General features: G+C 50.1%; 1 long non-coding RNA gene and 3 other non-coding genes across 4 annotated transcripts in view; 2 read left to right on the top strand and 2 right to left on the bottom strand.

Annotated features, from left to right (window-relative positions):
• The window catches only part of LOC127041354 (uncharacterized), a 116,803-nt gene that overhangs the window by 46,019 nt on the left and 48,823 nt on the right, over positions 1-21,961 (bottom strand). The window lies entirely within an intron of this gene.
• On the top strand, positions 6,671-6,744 carry TRNAT-UGU (transfer RNA threonine (anticodon UGU)). Its single transcript has one exon. It is a non-coding gene; the product is annotated as a tRNA-Thr (tRNA).
• On the top strand, positions 8,600-8,681 carry TRNAS-CGA (transfer RNA serine (anticodon CGA)). Its single transcript has one exon. It is a non-coding gene; the product is annotated as a tRNA-Ser (tRNA).
• On the bottom strand, positions 16,624-16,717 carry TRNAI-UAU (transfer RNA isoleucine (anticodon UAU)). Its single transcript has 2 exons — positions 16,680-16,717; positions 16,624-16,659 (listed from the first exon to the last, which is right to left on the bottom strand). It is a non-coding gene; the product is annotated as a tRNA-Ile (tRNA).

Here is a 21,961-nt window from a genome sequence, read left to right as displayed (position 1 = left end):
ATCGGGTAGCAAAGTCCACTAAAGTCAGTACGTACTGCTTTCCTCTGGGCGTTTTTTTGGGGAAAGGGCCCAGAATATCCACAGCTACTCGCTGAAATGGGACCTCAATTATGGGGAGTGGCTGGAGAGGGGCCTTGACCTGGTCTTGAGGCTTTCCCACTCTTTGGCATACCTCACAAGACCGGACATACTTGGCAACGTCCTTGCCCATCCCCTCCCAGTGGAAGGACTTCCCCAACCGGTCCTTGGTTCTGTTCACCCCAGCGTGGCCACCATGACATAACCTTAGTCCCAGATTTGGACCTTAGCGTCCAAAATATGGGGGTTAGCATGAAAACCTCCAAGCTTAGTTACCTGCTTGGACCTGGTACCTGCTGCCACCACCCAAAAATTTAGAGTGTTTTGGGGCACTCTGGTCCCTCTGAAAAACCTTCCCTGGGGACCCCAAGTCCCAAATCCCTTGAGTCTCACAACAAAGGGAAATAATCCTTTTTCCCTTCCCCCCTCCAGGTGCTCCTGGAGAGATACACAGACACAAGCTCTGTGAATCCAATCAGAGTGAATCTCCCTCTCTGTTCCCAATCCTGGAAACAAAAAGTACTTTCCTATTCCCCCAGAGGGAATGTAAAATCAGGCTAGCAATCCAACACACAGATCTCCCCGATTCCTTCCTCCCACCAATTCCCTGGTGAGTACAGACTCAATTTCCCTGAAGTAAAGAAAAATTTCAACAGGTCTTAAAAGAAAGCTTTATATAAAAAGAAAGAAAAATACATACAAATGTTCTCTCTGTATTAAGATGATACAACACAGGGTCGATTGCTTAAAAGAATATTGAATAAACAGCCTTATTCAAAAAGAATACAAATCAAAGCACTCCAGCACTTATATTCATGCAAATACCAAAGAAAAGAAACCATATAACTTACTATCTGATCTCTTTGTCCTTACACTTAGAAACAGAAGATTAGAAAGTAGAACTACTTCTCCAAAGCTCAGAGAAAGCAGGCAGGCAGACAAAAACTCAGACACTCAATTCCCTCCACCCAAAGTTGAAAAAATCCGGTTTCCTGATTGGTCCTCTGGTCAGGTGCTTCAGGTGAAAGAGACATTAACCCTTAGCTATCTGTTTATGACAGGAGGGGACAGAGATGAGGCGTTTTCTCTCTGTTTCTTTCCTCTCCATTTTCTGCTCCTTCCTTCAATTCCAGAAACCTCCCTTGTGTTTCAGACTGTGCAGTGACGCCCTCCCCACCCCAGGCCTCTGGAGCCTTTGGAGCAGAAAGATCCCAGGAGCTGAGGAGGAATCCAGGGGTGAGTAGCTGGCAGAAAGGAGTCCTAGCAGCTCTTCTGGGAGTGCAGGGGAGAAATGACTCCCCCTTCTCTAGATTCTCCCCATGGGGCTCTGGGGAGCAGGGAGTGTTGTGTGATAAATTCCATCCAACATCCCCCTTTGATCCAAGCCGAGGTACATCTCAGCTCTGCAAGATCCCTTTGGCAGCATCAAACAATGGATGTTTTCCACTGCCCAGGAGACCCCAGCCAGGGACTAAAGGCAGCCCCAGACGTTCCCTTTCTCCTTTCTGGGAAATCAAGTTTAAGTTTTACAAGCAGCTAAAGAAGCCTCAACCCCACATCTAAATTAATGTCACATTTCTCACTACCTGACAGAAACAAATGTCATTTTAATCCCACATGAGTCCACTTCAGTCATTCCTCAGCCCGATTCCTTCACCCTCCTGCCTTAGCTTAGGGCATTGCGCCACCCTGTGGGCATTTCATTTCCTGCCTCAGTTTCACACAGAGACACAATTTCCTTTGCACAGATCCATGAACAGGAAAACCTCCCTGTGTCTCCAGTCTGAGCCAGGGCATTCAATTCCATTGAACCTTTCTCTCCTGCAATGATGATGGTCAGACAGAGGGGTTGTAGCCACCTTCACCTCTGACAGTGAGATATTCGCTCTCCTCTTTCTTCAGACTGCTGTTTTTATTCTATAAAACATGAACCTTGGAATAAAAAGTTGAGTTTACTCCAGGGTGAGGAAAGAAAGGAGTCTGTTGGTGTAGATAATCAACTTCCCCAAGACGTGCCAGCTATGTCAGTGGGAGAAGCTACATCAGTGGGTGTGCAAGCTGTGATGTTTACCACATTTAAGAAGTTTAATCAAACCCCATTTTTAAAATCACCTGCGGTCTTGGAATGGCAAAGGAGCTCAGTGAAGCAGGGTCTGTCCTTCAAAGTCCTGGATATCACAATTCCATACTCCTGTTGTTGTGAGGGTATATATCAGGGGTAGACTGCTTGATTGCCGATCAAGTGATCCTTGGTTCAAACCCAAGTACCCTCTTATAACCTTCCTTCTTTCTTATTTTTTAAAAAGAAAAAAGAAAACATTTTCATTTCCATTCTCCATTATGTTCAGGAGCTCCACCATAGGGGGATGCTTGAAATGAATTTAAACACTCAACATTTCACTGTCCAAATGCATAAAAATCTAGCAAACCTGTCCATCAGCTGAAATCAGTTCCAATCCTCTAAGTGTCTAGTTTATGTTTTCATCAATTAAACAAAGGGATCATAGGAATGTGCATTTGCAGATCCCTCTTCTCCAGGGGCTCTTCTGTGCAGAAGAACAAGAACCATGTCCAGTTGGGGTTCAGGAGTCGGATGAGCAAAGGCAACTTGGTGCAGGCTAAAATCACCAGCACTTTGGCTCCTTCTCAGTCAGCCAGCAGCTGGGCCCCCAGGACAAGGCATGAGAAGAAGACAGTGGCTGTGAGCAGGAAAATAGCCACCAAGAAGCTGGCTAAAGCTGTCAAGATCCCCAGGAAGGTCGCCATGCCCATGTCTAGAATGTGGTTGTGGAGATTAATGGAAGGAGGAGGCACACGTCAGAGCCCCGGGGGGGGGGGCTCCCGTCAGAGCCCTAGTGGGGCTCTGGGTGATCGCTACTTCCCACCACCCAACACAGATGGAATGAGGTTGAGTAGTGTCCGCAAAAGAGAAGCGAAACAGCTAATTATTCTGCCAGGAAGGTTTTTAATGACTTATGACTATAAAGCAACACAGACAGAAAAAGAAAAGCAGAATTAAAGACCAGCACTGAGTGAGGATTAATACAAATGGCAAGTTATGCTGGAGACAAGCACAAGTCCTAGTAATATTATGCATTAATTGCCTGTTCCTATAAGTGCACAGATAAAAGGTAAATAATATTGAGAATAGTCAGAAGCACATGCAACACTACTATTACTGATTGCCCAGCAACTTTACAGGTACTTTAACCACCCCCAACAAATACAATTCTATATGTAATGCTAATACACTGATTCACTATATTTTACTAACCTTAACCTACCTATAACCTTATATAACAATTGATAAACTTTAATTTACTTTTATGATAAACTTGATGATAACTTATACTGAAGACAGGCACAGCGACTTGTAAAGCTATTATGGTTTATAAACTACTAGCTTCACCAGTGAAGGCCATAAATCCACACCGTGTAAAGGTCAAGCTTAGGAGTTCATTACACATAGCACTGGTGGAGTGTCACCTTGCTTATTAGGCTTGGAGACACTGTCAATCAATTGGTTACAATAGAATATATAGATTTTCCATGGGCGGGGGAAAGTGACAGAGTAGGCAGTTCTACACCCAGAGATAGGTTTTGCAGCAAGACCAGATAGCACATTAGCCAATGGTTCACAGGTTATATAATGTCTCCACCCATGGTCTCAAGTTAGCAAGTTAACAGTTAATGAATACTTTGATAAAATGTTATTAGTATAAAATATACATGTTGAATTCTGATTTGGGGTCCATAGGAATGGAGCAACTCCTTTGATTGTCCACCAGGTACATTCCTAGGGGTTAAAGCAAAGAAATAGTGAAAGTATATGGCAATAAAGATTGTTTTCTGTGTGTCTAAAGACAAGGCATTGGTCCCTGGGAAGGGAGGTGGAAGGATGCCATATCTTATACTGACATGTGCCAATTTCTCATAAACTCAAGGTTGAATCTGTGGGAAGAACATCTCCCTACAGAAAAGACTAACACAGTAGAAACAGGGATTCTTTGTTCAATCTGCAACTCTGAATAAGACACAATTCTTTAGTTCTTAGCTCCAGCACCTGGCAATTTGCTGACCAGGCCTATCTTAGCAAGCAAGGCTTTCTGTTTACCCCAGCTTTCTCTTAGCTGATCACTGTTTGCTAGGCCTCTGGTCCCTTGACCATGCTCTGGACTTTGGTTCTGGAAAAGAGCTGGCACAATCCATAGACCAGGTTGTTATATAAAATGCACATGGATTTGAACCTTTCACATCCAGTAATGGCAAAGTTCTTGGTTCAGGCTTGTAGCAGTCATGGAATAAACTGCAGGTTGAAATCAAGTCTCTGAAGTCCATCCACAGCTGGGATGGGTCATTCAGTCCTTTGTACAGAGCTTCAGTTTGTGGCAAAGCCCCTCCAGAGGTATGAAGCAGGATTGAAGACAAGATGGAGACAAGGCATCAGCCTTTTATAGTCTCTTGCCATGTGGTCTTTGCTTTCTTTGTCCCAGGGACACTCTATCCAGCACCTGGCATAGAAAAACTTGAGTTCTGTCCATAGGCAGGTCCTGCAAACTTTCCTGAGTCACAAGGCGAATCTGCCTTCTCTCAATGGGTCGATTGTATAGCTGATGGTCCTTAATGGGCGATCAAGCAGGCTAGGCAGAAATGACACCAAATTATCTGGGGTGTTTCCCGGAAGCATAGCACAAGTTTGAAATAAGGACAGTATAGAGCCAATATTCATAACATCAACTACAAAACTGATACAGATCTAGCAATAGCATAATTATAATCAGCCAATCAGAACCTCTCCATAGACCCCTTAAACAACAACCTTTCTACCATATTGGCTGCAAATATAGAACAGTAGTTGCAACGGTGATCCATGCAGTTACAGATTATGTCAATAACGTCACAGGAGGTGACATGGCATCAGTGAGACAGATACTGGAATATGGCCTCCAGTTTTGGTGTCCTCATTTGAAAAAGATGTGAAATTGGAACTGGGGCAGCAAAGAGCCACCAAATGTTCTGAGGGCTGGAGAAAAATGCCTTCTAGTGAGCTATTGAAAGAGCTCAACCTGTTTAGCTTATCAAAAGAAGATTGAAAGGTGACTTCATTGAAGCGTTGAAGTGCCTTAATGGAAAGAAAAGATTGGGTATGAAAGGGCTCTTTAATCTAGCAAAGAAAGGAATAACAAGACCCAATGCTGGAAGGTGAAAAGAGACAAATTCTTATTACAAATAAGGCACAAAAATTCAAGAGTGCAGATGTTTCACCACAGGAACAAGCTACCAAGCAAAGTGGTGGATTCATCATCTCTTGATGTCATTTAATGAAGACTAGATGCCTTTCTGGAATGTGTTTGCCCCAAAAGTAGATAGTGTGTCAAAAGTAGATAGTGTGTGATATGCAGGGGATCAGATTAGATGCTCTAATGGCCTTTTCTGGCCATAAAGTCGACTAATTTCTGAAAAATTGAGTGTAGCATTGGGAGCAGCATCTGATGTTTTCTTATCTAGCTGGCTTGCTTCCTAGAACAAATGCTCCTTGAGTGGGGCGATCCACAGGGAGTAGCTCAAACCTCCAAAGTGCCAGGTCTGGGGCAGGACATTAGCACAGCAAGAGAGGGGTGTGGCAGTGACATCACAAAGGCCTTTTGCAGGACCTCAGACTATTGGTCAAAGGTGGTGGGGAAGTGGTGACCTCACAGAGAGATGCTGACATCAGCCAGGCAGAACAGGGGCGAGGGGCCAGAGAAGCCTCAGAGGCCTCTGTGGCTTTGCTTCAGCAAGTCTCCTTCTCCAGGTCTCTCTTTGAGGACTGAGAGAGTATTCGGCTTCACTTATGTGAGCACCAGGAGGAACCTTTTTCAAGTTTTCTCCTGCCCTTTTAATGATCTTACTAGAAAACAGCCGTCCCTGTTTAGAAGGTAAGAGCCTCCTTGAGGGAAGGGGTGTCATGAAGGCATCACAGTTCAGATGCCGGTGCCCCTCCAATGTAAGGAAGTTCCTGCCACCCTGCTCTGTGTTCACAGTGGGGGAGAGAGCAGCATTCCACGGCAGTGATTTGCTCCTGGCTGCCAGAGCAGAGCAGCAGGCTCAGCTGTCAGAACTTCCCAGACCTATGAAAGGGGAGGGGCCCATGGCTTTGTAGCAGGAATGCAGGGCAGATGAGTTCACGGCAGGCATTGTGGGATACTGGAGGAGGCCAGTTATGGTGATATAATGAACAGCAGCGTCCACACTGACACTCTCTCACTTTAAGTTTGCTGCAAAAAGCTCTAGACCTCGCATCAAATTCATTTTATTTTGTCACCTAAACAGGGCAGTTTTGTCGCCAGATGTGGCATTGCAGTGTGTACACCAGCCACAAGCTGCCAACTGAGGTAGTGTAGCGTGTTTTTCACATACCTGAGAAATATAATTCTGCTGAAACAACTTTGTAGTGCAGACCTGGCCAAAGATTCACTCAAACACAACTTGTAAGGAAAAAGTCACCTGCTCCTCTGCTTTGCAGAATCCAAACACAAGTAAAGCTTGTCAGGCCCTAGTGGCGATGGCAGGGAGTCAGGTGTAGGCAGACACTATGTTTCAGCCACCCACAGGCACCATGGTTTAGCGGGCTAAGGTGTCTGTTTTGTAAACAGGAGATCCTGGGTTCAACTCCCAGTGGTGCCTTATTGACTGGTTGTTGGGGCACCTGCTATTGGCTACTGTCAGAAGACAAGGTTCCTCTCTTTGCCTGGGAGCAATATGACCCCCTGGATGGACTGACCAAACCCAGGATTTCTTCAGCCTGAAAGCAGGGGGGAGCCTTCACCCGCTCCCTCCCTAAATTTCCTGCCAAAACACAAAAATCCACACTGAGCCCAACTCCTCTCTCGGTGGTGGTTTCCTTTCTCCCACAAATCTGTCTTGAGGACACAGCCCTGGGAACAGGTGAACACAACCCCTGAGATTTCCCTTCACAGCCTGCAAGGGGCAGTTCGCCCTATTATACAGCTGGGGAATATCGTCTTTTTCTTTTCTCCTTTCAAAAGTAATTTCTTGTATTTCTAGTCTCTTTATATGACCCCCCGAGTTGCCGCTTCCAATTCTCTGCTGTACATGCCAGCACTGGATCAGGTGAGGTGCCTGGAGCCATCCTGTACTGGGTACATGGGGGACTTGCAGGATCAGACCCTAAAATCGCTTTGGAGGGAAATTCTAACCCCACCCAACCCCGACCTGTTCCTGGGAGGTGTTGGTATGGACCCAGGCCGCTGAGCACCATGGAGTGAAGAGACCAATTTTATCAGTAAGTCAGACCCCCTGGCTGCCCACTGCCTAGATCATATCCCCCCAGGTGATGCGAGTCGCCCTCCAGAGCCATTGCTGGGCCCCGGGGGGCAGCCACACAAACCATGGGGATGGGCAGCTCCCAGGAATCTCGGCAACGAATCTCCAGGCCGGAGGGTTACCCCTAGTGCCTGATCCACCCTCAGGGTCCAGCCAGCTAGCAGCTTCCACCCAAGGCTAGTGTGCTAACAGCAGCAGCGTGGCTGGGGGGCTCGGCCGGTGACTGAGGCCGGTCGCCTGAGCATGAACCCAGCCGACCCCAGGAGATGGACCCAGGTCACCAGCCCAACCCACCACGCAGCTGCTGCCGCTACCCATTAGTGCGCGAGCTCCCATGGACCACGCTGGGGAGATCCCCCAGCTGCAGGGTAGATGCCCCAGCTGCAGGGTAGATGCCCCTGAGCACCTGGCAGGGCACAGCTCCTGGCTGACCTGCCCTGCTGAGTTCTCTACTAGGCTGGGTGGATCCGGGGCCAAGGGTGCTGGGTGACAGGGGGGCGTTGGCTCTGGGCTGGGACTGTCACTTCCCCCCCTGCCCATCCAACAGGATCACAGCAAACGAAACCAGCTCAGCCTGCAGGGGAAGAGTTCAGTCCAGGGCCTGGTGCATTCTGGGAGCAGGGACGGTGCAGAGAAAGGGCAGATACAGGGCACCTCTGAACACTCCGCGCAGAACTGCTTGTCCTGACCCACAGCCCCTGTTATCCCAGCCCTGGGCTCCCCTCTCACTGCTCTGCCAGTGCCCCTCACTCCCGATCCACAGACCTCCCCCACTGTATCTGTGACTTCTGCTACTGAACCACCAATGCGCTGACTCCTCTTGTGAGACATTTCTCTGCACAATACTGCTGCTATTCCGGTTACTGACTCCAGGAAACATTTTCCTTAGCCTGGTTCCACATGTCACTGGTTTCTATAGCAAAGATCAGTCCCTGGACCTGTGGCCCAGACATCCTCATTCACATCAAGCTTCAAGTTGAGAATCATTTCCCATTCCCGCTCTGTGGGAGGGGAGACTTTTAAACATGCTCTCTGTGCGACTGCGCATGGCTAAGCAAAGAGAACAAACCCCAAATCCCCCCTGTGCTTTGGGAGCCAGGTTTGCGGTGGGAATTCTGTAGTTCAGATGACTTCATGCCTGGGCATTGTGATTCTTTACCAGTTTCTCTGGCAGTGGGGCAGTTTTGTGCTCACAGCTGTGATGGCTGAGTGGTTAAGGCGTTGGAGTCGAAATCCAATAGGGTTCCCCTGCGCAGGTTCAAATCCTGCTCACAGCGAGGCCTGTGTTTCAGCCAGTCTCTAACCGGGGCAATACCTCTCTACAACCCCCTGAGACACTCTCAATTCTCTCCCCACCCCAAGTAAATCCTGTTCTGCTCCTTTCATAGAGATTCCTGGGACACCACTTCTCAGCACCTGAAGCCTCTGGCACTCACCTAGTGCCCCATAGATCAGCCATAGCCCTGGTTCTGCTCCTCTCTCTAGCATGCGAAAGGAGCAAAGTCAGCGACTCCATGGGTGCTACAGGACTGCAGAACCAACAGACAGAAAATAAAAAAAAGGAAACCAGCAGCCATCTCTGCCCCTGCACCTCCCACCTGCTAGCAGGCCTGGCTGATAAGCTCCTCCTCTTCTCCTTCAGTGCCTCCTGCTGGCAGCTGATGGGGTGTGCTGGAGGACTGAGGAGAGAAAGAGGTGGGGTGGGAAGAGATTTGATGGTTTGGGGGCAGGGCCTGTGGTGGAGCAGGCATTGAGCACTGCGGGGGAACTCTCAAAGTCAGCACCTCTGAGTGCAGAAGCCTTCCCTGAGTCTGAGCTGCCAGGATCCCTGCCTCAGAGCAAGTGCCACAAGTCTCAGCCTCTGTCCCACACATGGCTCTGGGCACCACCAGGAATCATTTGGCTCCTGGCACACAAGGCAACTTAAAAGCTGAGTCCCTGGACAGCAGCTCAAAACCTGGCCCCTCCCATTAAGAGCCTGATGCTCTACTGACTGAGCTAGCCAGGCTTGCTAGGAGCCTCCACCCCTCCTCTTCTTCTCCACGGCCACTGCCAATTCCTCCTTCTCTTCCTCTCTCCTGCACCTGAGGGTCACTAAATCTCCTCACCTAGACAGCCAGCCTATCCACTGCACCCCAATCCCCCATGCCTGAGCCTCCCTGCTAAAGTCCTGCACCTCGCTCCATAGAATTAATTCTCTCATGTCGCTGGGATCTCTACTTCTTGTGCCCAGAGAGTCTCGACCCCACTCAGTAGAAGACCTGAGAAACACAGTGTCTGCCTTTTCTAAAGAAGTGTTTGGAGGGGCTTTTCTTACATGTCCTAATGGATAAGATGTCGGACTTCAAATCAGGAGATTGAAGGTTTAAGTCTCTTCATGGTTGTGTTGCTGCAGTTTTACCTTCGTGCTGAAAGTCCTGCTCCCTTCAGGGCTGGAACCTCTTCTTGGCCACTCAGGCCAATGCTCTGGCTTCAGCTAGAGCCGTGGGAAGGAGTTGGGGGTTGGGTGTCACAAAGGCTGGGGCTTGAGCCGCAGGTGCTTCCAGTCAAGCCCTTGCCATTCCTGACTTGCCAAAGATAATGGGCGGCTGCCCGGGCTGGCGTGTAGAGCAGTTTCCCTCTTCCAAGTGTGCACCTGCCCCTGTGCTTGAGGGGGCTTGGTAAATAGCACCTTGGGAGCCTGGGTGTTTCTTTGCTTCTCGCCAGCTGGGGAAAAGCCTCTTGGGGTAAAATCTTCTGCCCCACTGCAAAAGTGAGCACTGTGAGTGGGAACAGACAGAGGCCACACCAGGGGCTGGCCCTGCTTTCCTACCTTCTTCTGATGTTGGCCACAGAGCATCAGCAGCTGCCCTTCATGCTGGTCTGTGGGTCGCTTTCAGTGGGTGTTTGGCATGGCAGGAAGCAGCCTGGCCGGGGGTCTTTGTGGCTGTCTGCTGGCCATGCATAGGCATGGGGTTCTCCCCTCCTCTTGCCCTGCCTTCAGTTGCTCTGTGGCTTATAAACCTTCCCTTTGAGTTGTCAGCACCAGCCGCCTTTGCTCTAGCTGTGCGGAGGAGGGAAGGTGTGAGGGGGTTCAGGCTGGGCTCCACCTCCCTCCTGCCAAGCCCTGACTATTAATCCCAGCCCTGGCACTCCTTTCGTCAAGCGCCATGTGGGTCAGAGGAAAGGTATGGCAGGAAGCACAAGGGCTAAACTTGTGGGCATTAGGTGAAGCAGCAACAATCCCAACCAGGTCAAACCACAAGACTATAGGCAGCCATAGCCACCTCTGCACCCCAATCCATTGCAGCCATCTCAACCAAAGACCTGGCTCTAGTTTGTGTGAGTCACCCAGCAGGAGGGAAAAGACTCACTCTTAAACAACTGGAGACAGAAAAATTGAGCACTTTGAGCTCCAGGGCTTTACCACAATCCAACACAATGTCCCACTGATATTTGAACTCAGACTGCAGGATTCAGAGGGCTGCCCATTACATCACGGGACCAGCTTGCACTGCCTTCTCTGGCCATCGATGACCCTCATGGGGCTGGCTCGTCTAAGGGACTGTTGGCCCTTTACTGAAATTTAGTGGAGTTTTTGGTTGGCTAGTTCCCAGTCCCAATAAAAGGGGGAAGGGTCAATGGGAAATCAGGCCCCTGAGACTGACGTGCCCCTGGGGCAATGGTCACCAACTGGTAGAGAACACATTAGAATTTGTTAATGGAGAAAAATTCCCGGTGAAAGTTGGCAAAGCTGTGAAGATTTTGAAAAATTCCAGTGAATTTACACATGAAGATACAAACAGACAGACAAACACACAGAGAGAAAGAGAAAATCACAGACTGCACAGGCCCACACAGACATAAACAAAAACCAAACCCACACAGCACACAGAGGCATATACACAAAAGGGAAAGCCACACAAAATATAGAAAGAACAAATCCACACCAAAAAATACAGCAAAAGCCCACAACAAGAAAGCACAAAACCCACATACCAAAAGAATACTAAGCAAAAAAACAATCTGTATGCAAAAATCATACACACACACACCCAAAACTATGCCAGGCATCCACCAAAATCACACAGGACCCACATGCACATCAACACAACAGATGAAAACCACATCAACATACAGAAAGCCAGGCAGGGTTTGAGTCTCACAGCGAAGACAGTGAACACACAGCTGGTTTGGGGAGCAAAGACTGAGGGGGAGTCAGGGGCAGTGCTCTGGGCTCTACCTGACCCCTCCCTGAGGCAGGTGAAGAGCAGAGCCTGGTAGATCTGTGGAATCTGCCCTGCTCTCTGTAAAGCAAGGGGACCTCAGTGTCTTCTGAGCTGCAATTGTATTTTCTGCAGGGCAAACTGATTGGCAGAACCCATTTGTTTAAAGAAAACTAGTTCTTCAGGTGAGGTTTGAACTCACAACCTCAGCATTGCTGTACTCAGCACTGCTATATAAGCCCTGTATACTAACCCATTGCCCCTCTGAGGGTTTTGCCTTCTTGATTCATTGATGAATTAGGGGTTGAGGAGGGTTGCATTAACTAAAACAAATCCATATTAATGGCTGCTGAATGGCAGCAGCAATGGTGGGGAGCCTCCTTCTGTGTGTTAGAGCTGGTTCCCACCTTCTGTTGCTGAGAGGAAGGTTGGTGCTTTGAACCCACCCAGTGCTGGAACGTCCCATGGGTGTGATTAACAGAACTCAAGAGGAGAGAAGGAAAGAGAAGGGAAGTCTTTTATAGTCCTGCCTAGCTCCATTGGTCTCCTGGGGCCCTTTCGGCTCTCTGCTCCCCTGTTGGGGAGATGCAGAGACAAGCCCCCATCTGGGTGAGTCACCGAGAGGCTGTGTCCCATGGAGTGTGTGTGGGAGAGGGGGAGGGTTGGATTGGGCTGAAGGGGAGAAGGTTGTGTGTGACAGTGTGTGGAGGAGGGGGAGGGTGTGTTCCTTAGGATATAAATGATGGAAAACACAGGGGCAGTGACAGCGAAGCCCCGTGTCTCAGTGTTATGACCCTGTGTGGTGCTGCCGTTCACCTTCCCCTCCTATGGTCTCATCTTTCATTGAATCCAGCATTTTTTCACCTGTCATCACCACAGAGGTGTCCCACATGCCTCAGATACAGAGTGTCCCTCTTAGAGACGCCGAGGTCTGGAACTGATTTCAGCTGCTGGACAGCTCTGCTAGGTCTTCATTCATTTGCATAGGAAAATGCTGAGTGTTTAAATTCATTTCAAGTCCGCCCCCCCCCGACATTCAGCGAACTCCTGAACATACTGGAGATGGGTCTGGAAATCTATTTTCATTTGAAAAAGTTTTTCAAGGGAATCACTTGGATTGGAACTAGGAACCTATTATCCTGCAGGGAAACATTCACCCTCTGATCTATACTCGCAACAAAAAGTGTCATGTATAGCTCAGAGCAGGAACAGTTTTTAACCTAGGGGTTACTAAATTTTCTCTCTATACAAACACCACAGCTTACAAACTTCCCACCCCCGCTCTGTGTCCCCAGAGCACAACAACAACTCTCCTTGGAGCACACACAGCTCCCCAGCTCCATGCCCGTCAGTCTCTCCAGCATTGCTCCAATCCCTTAAAGCAGGGTCTCAACCTCAATTTACCTTAGGGCCAGTGCCAATCCTCCAGTCCTCCCAGTGGGCCAATAATGTCACTCATACCGCTCAAAACCCGCCCCCCAAAACTCTGCCTCTCATCTGCCTAAGGCTCTGGGAGGGAGTTTGGGTGGGGGGAGGAGGTCTAGGGTTCAGACCCTGGGTTGGGGCTGGGGATTGAGGTGCAGGAGGGGTGCAGGCTCTGGGGGGAGTTTGGGTGCAGAAGGGGTGAGAGGCTGGTCTCTGGGAGGGAGTTTGGGTGGGGGAGGGGTTCTAGGGTGCAGGCTCTGGGATGGAGTTTGGGTGCTGGGTGCAGGCTCTGGGCTGGGACACGGGTAGGGGGAATAGGAGGAGGGATGAGGGTGCAGGCTCTGGGAGGGAGATTGGAGCGAGTGGGAGGGGGTGTGTGGAGGGAGGGGGTGCAGGCTCTGGGAGGGAGTCAGTGGTGCAGCGCTTACTTGGGGCTCCAAGGCGGGGCAGGCTGGGGGTCCTTCGCATGCTGCTGCCCCCAGGAATCACCCCCACAGCGTCCCATTGGCTGCAGGGGCTTGGAGTGGGGGCAGCGCGTAGAGGCACAGCTCTGCCCCGCCCTGCCATGGGGAGGGGCCGGCAGCCACTGGAGCGAGCAGGCAGATACTGCACTGCCAGGGCCCCCGGGGGAGGGGAGCGCCTGGGGGCAGCAGGTGGGGCCAAAGGAGTGAACTGGTCCCAAAACTGCTGAAGCCCCATGGGCAAGACCTGGGAACCAGGACTGCCAGCCAGACAAACACCTTTAAGAAGAGGCGTCCCCCTCCCTGTCAAAAAATGATCTTCCTCCTTCAGTTCAGTGACAGCCTGAATTGTTCCTTATCCTGGCAGAGCCAGAGGACTGAAAGCAGCAACATCAAACCCCTGTGTAGCTCGCAGGGATAGACATAAACACTCCCTGGTATCTGAAGAGATGTTCAGCTTTGCCCTTGGTCAACTACAAGGCGAAAGGGAAAGGAGGTGGCGCCAGGTATAAAAAGTGAAACACAACACATCATAGTTATGCCCATGGTGGCTGCAAAATCTTTTTATGTACTTCTTCTTATCATCAGTGTATTGTTTTCTCTGTGTTCTAGGCCTTCACAAGAAATTTGTACCTTGATAAAATAATCAACTGCTCTTGGTGAAGGCAATGGACTTAACACCCACTGGGATGTCCCTACACAGGTACAAGTACTAACAACAGTAGCTGCCTTTTAGCCATGGTTTTTAATCAGGGCAAATAATTGAAACAAACCCCGTTAAATCATTTCTCAGCCCGAGTCCTTCACCCACATTCCTTAGGGCACTGGACCATCATGTGGACATTTCATTTCCCACCTCAATTTCACACAGAGACACAATTTCCTTTGCACAAATCCGTGAACAGCAAAACCTCCCTGTGTCTCTGGTCTGAGCCAGGGTATTCGATTCCAGTGAACCCTTCTCTCCTGCGATGGTGATGGGCAGACAGAGGGGTCGTGGCACCTGCATCCCTGCCAGGGAGATATTGGCTCGGCTCTTTCTTTCTGCTGCTGTTGTTAGTCCATGAAACATCGAGGGTGAAATGCAAGGCTGAGTTCATGCACCAGCCCCCGGAAATATTTCAGTGCCTCAGAGAAATCCTGCCCCCTGCTATTGGAACGATGTGCTGGAGATTTGACTAGGAAAGGGACGGTCTGAATTGTCAGAGTGGGGAATGAACAACAATCTACAGCAATGTCGTTAACACAAACACACTCTCATCCTGCTCCAGCCGGAAGGGAAATGGGCAGGAATTCTCGCTGTTCAGCCAAGGACACATTTACACTGATGCGCAGCCGTGAATGTGCTGGGAAAGCTGGTCTGAGCAAACAATGGGAATGACAATTCAGTGAGAACAGAATCATCATGTAGTTAAGCAAGTGTATGTTAAGTAGTTGTGGCTGAGTGGTTAAGGTGATGAATTAGAAATCCATTGGGGTTTCTCTGCACAGGTTCAAATCCTGCCTACTGTGCTGTTGTTGTTGTTGTTGTTGTTGTTGTTATTATTGCACTCTTAGTGTCTGAGCATCCACAGTGTGAACTGGAGCCAGATCTAGTTTCACTCTGTCTATACTTAAAACACTGCTGTGGCGCTGCTATAGCTTTCTGGAGCAGACAGTGACTGGAGGGGTTTTCCCATCCCTATAATAGCTACTTTGACAGAACAGTTCTTTCTTTTCTTTAGCACTATCTAACCAGGGCTTAGGTCACCTTAACTCTATGGGTTGAGGGGTAGGTCACACCCTGAGAGACGTCACTCTGCCAGTTAAGTCCCCAGTGTACACCAGCCCTTAAATTCCTCTTGTTATTTCAGTGCAGGCACCGACCTGTGAGAGGAGAACATCAGCTCACAAACACAGAGACTGAATTCCCTGCATTTAATCTTGCTGCACTTTCCAGAAAGTCACAAAATTCAATTCATTCTTGCTAGGACAGAGAAAAAATGTGACACTAAGTTTTTGGCTTGGTTAAATAAAATTAAGTGTTTAATTAATATAGTAAAATATCTGTACTGATTCCTCTAACTAACACCACAGCGTAAAATAGGAACAGAGACAAATCTTGTCCGTGGCGGCTAATTTCGCAAATGATCTTCCGATTATTAATTGCCACGCTGCCCCCATTGGAGGTCTGGGCATCTCCAGTGTCATAGCTCTGCATTCACCTTCCCCTTAGAATTGTTTTCAGACATTCGCCTTCCTCTGCAGCATGGGGCACGGGGTCACTTGCTGGAGGATGAATCTATGAATCTATTCCCAAATTTGGAAAATTGTGCAGTTCAGAATGTGAATAGTGACCCCGTCACCTTCCTGCAGCTGCTCTACATTGCTCCCCAGCAGCTTCTCCCCCTGCAGAGTAACCCCAGCTCTGCAATGCAGCCGCCCAGGGTTCAGCAAGGGCCCCTGGCAAGGACAGTGGGTGCAGCTAACAGCCCGGTGTGCCTGGCAGCGAGGCAGTTTAAAAAAGCAACACTCCCCCAGAAGTACAGAGACTGAATTCCCCAACTTTAACATCATGACCCCCTGTAGAAAGCCACACGTGCCAGTTGTATTTTCACAGGGAGATGCAAAAATCAAGTGACACCCATTTTTAAGTTGAGTAAATAAAGTTGAGGAGATAGTTATTAACCTCACAATAAAAAGGCTCATTTCCCAAACAATCCTCAAAATGTTATCAATTCCCACCCTTCCTCCATAGCAGCTCTGTGCAGTGTAATTGTTCTGCAGGCAGCTTCCCATTAAATGCTGTTGTGGGATATTCCCCGGCCTGGAAATTTATGAACAACAGAATTTGAAGCGCAAACCTGGCTCCCTGCACCAGGTGGGATTTGAGTGTTTTGTCCCTGTCACTTAGTGTTTGTCAATAGTACAGATGCCATGAGTAGGACTCCAGGCTCTGCTGGAGGGATCCTGGCACAGGGGCTGGTGTGGGAGAAAGGATTGTAGATTCTGACCTGCACTCTGGAGAAGAGCTAATAAGTGAAGGGGGCATTTTTAACTTCTCCCCTGCCTCAGTGTCCCCTGGGCTGGAATTGTACATTCTACAGGGCCAAACAAGGGGGTGATGGCACTTGGTTAATGAAAACCAGTGCTCCAGGTGAGGTTTGAACTCACAACCTCAGTATAGGTCCTCTCAGCACTGCCCTATAAGTACTGTGCGCTAACCAGTTGTGCCACTGGAGCACCTGTTAATTGTTATTCTCCCTAGGTTGATAAATGCAAGGAGTGACCCCAAAACATTCTCAGTGGAGTTGAGAGCAGGTTGCGACAAGCGTTGTACTTGGTGGAGTGGATTCTTCTTAAGGCTTCCAGGCACCATTTCACCCTTTTGTTCGTCCCTGTGTAATAACAGAGCTCATTAAGACTCACTGTAGAGTCTTGCTGCAGACCAACAGATCTGAAATCACTGATCACCAGGTCTAAGCATTAGTCCTGCTTTGGGACAGTGTCTCTCATCCAACAAACTACTCAGTCTGCGCTAGAAGTGAGGCTCCCTCACTAACAGCTGAAATCAGGGAGAGTTGCATGAAGTGCAGGGCCCCAGGGGTGCCTGAACAGGGGGAAACAACACCCCAGAACTTTTAAAAATGGGAGGGCTCTGCCTTGCCACTTTGTAATGACCATAAGGGCTAGTGAAGGGGGAGGGGGGGAGAGCAGTGAGCAGGAGGTGGGGCCTTGGGGGGAAGGGGTGGTGCAGGGGCGTGGCCTCAAGGGGAAGGGATGGAGCTACTGTTCGGGCTCTGGTGGCCACTACTTTTAGGGAGCCTGTTCCGCTCCTGGTGGGACCACAAGACGTCCCAGAGCAGAGAGGGGCCAGCAGAGCAGTGACAGGGAGGAACGGCAAGTGGCCGGCAATGTGGCCAGACAGTGGAGGGAGAAAGGGGCTTTCCCCCCAGGAGGTAAGAGGTGAACTCTGGGTTTTCATTGATCCAGAGCAGCAGCTGTGGGTGAGGTGCAGTGAAGGGAGGGGCACATCCACAGAGCTTTTGGTGTCTGGATTTAAGAGCCGGAGGCAAAAGGCCACTGCCCAGAGGGCTGTGGGTGGGTGTTCTGCTCATAGTGTTGTGTTATGAATCCTCATTGTGATGTTTTCCCAAGTTAATACAAGGTGAGTTTCCTCCTTTTTCTTAAAGTTTCTTTTCTACACTCAGTGCTTGTAGGTGGGGAAAATGTCATCTCTTAGAGGCACCCAGTGGCCAGGGCTAGTTTTCGCAGGTTACTGGGTGGGAGATTAAGCAGATTGTGTGTTGTATTGTTGAAGAGGAGCCCCAAGCACCCAGACAGGGAATTGTAACTTCAACCTTCAGAGTAAGAGGCAGAAGTGCTGCCAGCTGAGCTAACCAGGCCGCCTAAACATATTAACCCCTTTCACTGCAAGAGCAAACACCGGGTACTTCTGTGCTTCTCAGCAGCTGGGAAAGAGCCTCTTGGGGGAAATCGTCCCCTCCTCTTGCCCCACCCTCAGTTGCTCTGTGGCTTTTAAGCCTTCCTTTGGAGCTGTCAGCACCAGCTGCCTCTGCTCTAGGTGCCCAGAGGAGGAGAGGTGTACTGGGGTCCAGCCTGAGACTCTTCCTCCCTCCTGCCTATCCATGACTATTAAACCTGGGCAAGAGGAAGAGGGTGGCAACTGGGCTGTCGACGTGCTCTCTTTCACATAAGTCAGTGTGACTCCTGGCCTATCCCTGCAGAAAGGTGCACCGCATCTGTGTCTGGTGTGAGCTCAGATCAGAGGAACTGGAGGCTACCTCCTGCCCTCCACTGGTTCCACTATGGAGAGACATGTCCTCTAAACCGACCTCACTACAATCCTGCACCAGGGAGTGGTCATGATAGAAGAGTTTCCTCTGACAGTTGGGAAAATGGGACCAGCGGTTCTCAGGCCATCTGAAACAATGAAAATCCAACTCCTACACCAAACACTGTGTAGCCCAGAGGAAGGGAGCCAGTTCCTTTCACACCTTAACTGGGGACCATAAACACTAATCTAGCGGTAACAAGTGCCATGGAGCACTGCAAATGTGAAGAACAAGACTCCAACCTCATCATTCTTCCCTGGCCAGGAGGGCCAGAAAGACAGGCCCTTCCTCCAATCACCCTCTGCCCATCAAGCCACCCTAAAGCTGTTAATGTGCATTTCCTGAATGCACACCATGTCCAAGTCCAGCTTCTCCAAGTCACTGGACATCCTACAATCTCCTCCTGGGCCCTCCAATCCCTGCCACCTTCCACGTGGACACTTTTACAGATGCTCCTTCCCCAGTACTGCCCTCGCTCAGCTGTGGAGAGGAGCTTTTGTCCCCAGTCCCTGCCCCCTCTGGCACCATCTCCGAGGGCCACCCTGCCTCATTCTCTTCCCACCATATTGGGTCAACCAATAAGTCACATGGGAAATACAGCTCCTATCTCTGATTTTAAAAGGTCAGGTGGGCCAACTGGGGCAGAAGTCCATGCTCCATTGTCTTGCTGGGGATCTCAAAATCAGGGATTCACCTCAGGTAAAGGTGCTGCTGCGTTCCCAGAAAACAAGCCACCTCCACACAAAGAAAGATAAAAGGGCTGTTAAAGCCAGGGATTGAACCAGGTACCTTTAGATTTTCATGCTAATGCTTGCTCAACTGAGCTACTTTGGCACCTGCATACTGCTTTTTCAGCCTGCTGCTTCTCTGTCTGGGATGTTTTTATCAGCCATGGCCATGGCACACAAAAAGGACGTCATTGTGAGTGGCCCACGAAGACAAGACTCGCTTTTGCCTGCCATGCTCAGCTTGACTTGCTTCCTCACACCATTCCTGCCTTAGTTCCCGGGTTGACCTGGTGGCAGAAGGGGACTGGGGGCCAGTGATGCGGGGAGGAAGTTGAGCTGGACCATGAGCTAGACTAGACCCTGACAGTAAGAGTCTGGCCACCACTTGCTGCCCCACCTTGTTGTCCTGGCTTCCCCCACTGGATGTCATTTAGGAAGGGAAGTGGGGCTTCTACCTCCCCTCCCCGATTTTCACATCACAGAGGAGCACACACAGGAAAACAAATGGCTGCTCCATACTTCTCCCATGAGAGGAACCAGACGACCTTAGCTGTGGTGAGTAAGAAGTGTCTGTTGGCTGACAGGGCCTGTCCTCGAGGAGCTGGAACAGCAGCTGACACCTCCCCCTTGGCTCCACGCTGTGGTAAATGCCCATTGCCTGGCTGCGTGGGTGAATGCTGCTCTGGGCTCTGGAGAGCGTCTGTATTGGTCTGTCAACCCCCCGTCTTCACTGAGCCAGTCTGGTAAGGTCCCGAGTGCCCCCTCCGGCCTGGCAGCTGAGAGTCTGTGCAGACATCAACCCCCCTGCCAGCCCCACAGGCAGCAGCAGCGCCAGCCCCCCCAGCACCACAGGGGCACTCAATGCACTTCCTGTGGGGAAATGGCTCCTTGGCGTCCAGCTGCTAGAGTGAGAGCCAGGAGAGAGCAGTGTCTGGCTCACCTTGGGGGAGAGAAGAGACCTGATGAGTGCGGATCTCCCTCTGTCTCCCCCGCAATGCTGGTCAGTTTTCTTGCCACTGTAATAGTCAGTGCTTCCCTTCAGGGCTGGCCCTAGAGGGGTGCAGGACCTGGGACAAATCCCCCCCTTTCTGCCCTTCCCCACTCCAACCCTTCCCTCAAGTCCCACCCCTTCCTGCCCTGCATCTTCCTGCTCCATTCCTCTCCCTCCTCTTCCTGCACCCCACTGAACAGCTGATCACTGGCAGGGGGAGGTGCTGAAGGGGAAGAGCAGGAGCTTGTCCACAAGGCCCGAAGCAGGGGCAGAGCTGGCTGCCAGTGGGTGCTGAGCACCATTTTTTCCCCCCTGTTGGTTCTGCAGCCCCATAGCACCCCTGCATTCACTGACTCGGCTCCTTTCATGCTCTAAAGAGAGGAGCAGAACCAGGTGAGTGGCAGAGACTTCAGGTGCTGAGAGTTTGCCTGACACCTCAGGGATACAGTGTGAGGTGGTGTCCCAGGCATCTCTATGAAAGGAGCAGAGCAGGATTTACTTGGGGTGGGGAGAGAATTGAGAGCATCAGTTTGTATAAAGGTATTGCGTGGGTGAAAGGCTGTGAGCAGGATTCAATCCTACAGAGAGGAATACTATTGGATTTATCAATTCTAACACTTTAACCACTCAGCCATCAGCATAATAAGGTTTCAGTACCACAGAATAAATAATCACGATGAACTGGTCAATAATCACAATGCCCAGGCCTGAAGATTTCCCACAGCAAACCTGGCTCCCAAAGCACAGGGGGGATTTGAGGTTAGTTCTCTTTGCTTAGCCATGTGCAGTTGCACAGAGAGCACCTTCAAAAGTCTCCCCTCCCACAGAGCGGGAATGGGAAATGATTCTCAACTTGAAGCCTGATGTGAATGTGAATGTCTGGACCAAGGGGCCAGGGACTGGCCTTTGCTAGAGAAACCACTGTCAAGTTTTAGCCAATTAGGACAAGTCAGCAAATAAAAACAACCTCAGGTATCAGTAACTGCTACAGGTTGCAAATTCCTACATGCAGCAGTTTCTGGCACTACACCTGTGCAGCTCTGCTCCCTGATCTTCTTGGGCTCCTGCTCTCTCCTTAGCTTCGCCCCACTCTGGCCCAGACAGTTGCAGCTCACACAGAGGATGGGACTCTCTCATTTGATTGCTTGGCCTGTCAGTCCGGCTAACTTTGAGCTTTGGCCTCTCCCCATTGCCCCTGGGGTCTGTCAGTCTCAGGGTCCTGATTTCCCATTGGCCCTTCCCCCTTCTATTGGGACTGGGAACTAGCCAACCAACCCGCCCCCCACCAAGTTTTAATAAAGGGCCAAGAGCAGGCCCATTACACAAACCAGCCCTGTGAGGGTCACCGATGGGCAGAGAAGGCCACATAAGCTGGTCCCATGATGTAACAGTCAGCAACCAGGATTCTGAATCCGGCAATCTGAGTTCAAATCTCAGTCAGACCTTGTGTTGGTTTGCAGTAAAGCCCTGGAGCTCAAAGTGCTCCTCTTTCCTGTCTCCAGTTGTACAAGAGTGAGTCTTTTCCCTGCTGCTGGGTGACTCACACCCGCTGGAGCCAGGTCTCTGGTCAGGATGGCTGCAGTGGGTTGGGGCTCCAGAACTTGCTACCCTGGCTACTGCTGTCTGCAGTCCTGCAGTTTGACTTAATGGTTGTGATTCTTGCTGCTTCACCTAATGCCCACAAGTTTGGCCATTGTGCTTCCAACCACACTTTTCCTCTGGCCCACATGGCGCTTGAAGAAAGGAGTGCCTGGGCTGGGATTAATAGTCAGGCCTTGGCAGGAGGGAGGAAGAGTCCCAGGCTGGAGCCCCACACACCTTCCCTCCTCCAGGCACTTAGAGCAGAGGCAGCACAGCTCTGTTCGCTGCATACCTCAGCAGAATAGGTGAGTTCATGTAAATACAGTCTGGT

The sequence above is a fragment of the Gopherus flavomarginatus genome (genome assembly GCF_025201925.1).
Source record: "Gopherus flavomarginatus isolate rGopFla2 chromosome 13 unlocalized genomic scaffold, rGopFla2.mat.asm SUPER_13_unloc_2, whole genome shotgun sequence".
NCBI lineage: Eukaryota > Metazoa > Chordata > Testudines > Testudinidae > Gopherus > Gopherus flavomarginatus.
Note: the sequence above shows the minus strand (reverse complement) of the source record. Positions and strands in the feature narration are given on the sequence as shown.